This window comes from Sorex fumeus, unplaced genomic scaffold (genome assembly GCF_029834395.1).
Source record: "Sorex fumeus unplaced genomic scaffold, SorFum_2.1 ptg000010l, whole genome shotgun sequence".
Lineage (NCBI taxonomy): Eukaryota > Metazoa > Chordata > Mammalia > Eulipotyphla > Soricidae > Sorex > Sorex fumeus.
Genome location: NW_026606067.1, coordinates 36,631,328 through 36,633,418, shown reverse-complemented (window position 1 = coordinate 36,633,418; position 2,091 = coordinate 36,631,328).

Below are 2,091 nucleotides of genomic sequence, written 5' to 3'. Positions count from 1 at the left end.
GACCCAGGGCTGAGAGCAATGAAGGAATTAGGGAAGTGAGCCAGCTAGGTGGTTAGGTTCTCACACCTGTTAGTGCAGGGATCCTAGGACCCAGAAGTGCATGGACTGGAGTGGGGATATGTCATGGTGGAGATAAAAGTCCTACCACTGTGCATGCCGGGCATGCGCTCAGCCTTTTGAGTGCTCTTCCTGGTCCTTAATTTCTTTCCAATCATTTAAGAACCTTCTTTTTTTTCCCCCCTTTTCAGTTTTTTTGGACTACAGCCAGCTCAGGGCTTACTCCTAACTCTGTGCTCAGGGATCATTCCTGGAGGTGAGCAGGACATCAAAAGAATCTTTTCTTTTTTTTAAGGGGTCACTATAAGTTTGTGAATATTACAAAAGGAGGTAAGATTTGGCCTAGAGGCAACATCTCTTCTAGACAGAATGCTTAGAGACAACATCTTAGGCTAAATTCCTAGGTTTTTGCAAGTCTACCTTAAAATTGAAGAGAATTTTAATTGTCTGGTACCAACAGGAAGAGTTACAAAATTCAGCCCATGAAGGGTAGTCCTTTCTCCCTTCAGTGAATCTTTGGTGCAAGGTCATCATGTGAGCATATGAAATCCTGGAGTAGTTAATTGTGTTTCACTTTGGTTCTACAATGAAGCCATCTGAGGGATTAAAAAACCTACCATGCCAAACCAATCTAGATTTTTGGGTTGGGACCTAGGGATAAGGATTTGTCCTATCTTTATAGAGGATCAAATTGACATATAAACTAAAACCACTGATCCCTAAAGAACAAAGAACAGGAATAAGTTAAGCTACAGAACAGATGCAATTATTTCTGTAAACAGACATGCATTCCTTTAGTAATATCATCACATGTGGAAGAAATTGATCTTTATCTCTGGACATGTGGTGAGAGTGCAAAAGAGAATAGTTCCTAAGGATAACAGTACAAATGTTCCTAAAAATATTAAATATAGGGGTATTGTATAATCCATCGGTTCCACTTTTGAGTATCCAATGCAAATAAAGTTACTATCTCAAAAATATACATATAGCTTTATGAACATTGCAGTACTATTCAAAAGAGCTAAAGCATGGAAAGAGACTAAGTGTCTTCATCCATCAATTGTTCAATGGACTGAAGAACATATGATACACATACAAACACCAGGAGTATTGTTCAGTCACATTAAAAAAAAACATGCTTTTGTTTGAACAACAGAAATGGCTCTTGAATACTTCTTGCTGACTTAAGTAAGTCAGGCAGAGAAGGACAAAATACTGTATTATCCCAACTCTGTGTGTGGTGTTTGAGTATGTCTGTGTGTGTATGTGTGTGTATAAAATTTAAAAACCAGTTGGTAGTTGCAGGAAATATGGAAGATGAAGATAGTCAAAAAACACAAACTTCCAGTTAGAAGATAAATGTGTCAGAGGATGAAAATTCAGCATGGTTACTATAGTTTATAATATTTTTATTGTCCCATTTTTGTGAAAAGAGTAAATTATAGAGTTTTAACCACTTAAAAATAATTTTGCAAAAATTTTAGGTGATGGATATTAACTACATGTATCACAGCAATCATATCAAATATATACTTATATCATATATTACACTAAATACTTTGAAAACATTATATGTTAAATATTATACTGAATAAATACAATATTATATGTCAGTTGTATCTAATAATAATAGTAAGCCTTATAATGCAAATAAGGAAACTAATGCTTGGGAAAAGCTCCACACTGTCAAAATGGGAAATGGAGACTGAAGTCTGTGTGATGTGACCCCAGCTTTGACCCCTAGTACCCAAGGTCAAGGATGAGGGTCCAGGACTGATATTCCTGCCCTCACTCCACTTCCTCATTTCCAAAAGCACTGGAAGAAAATGTGTTCTGACCTTCTGCACAAGAGCAAAAACACTTCCAGAATGTTCGGTTATGATTTGGTTGTAACAGAATTTGCTTAACCAGTCACTCTGAAAACATCTTTAGGCAAGAAAGCAAGAAGATTCAATTACTTAACATCAAGATGGACCACAACTAGGCAATGACCTGAGACTGCATCCCAGAGCAGGGGTGCAGAGAAATTTT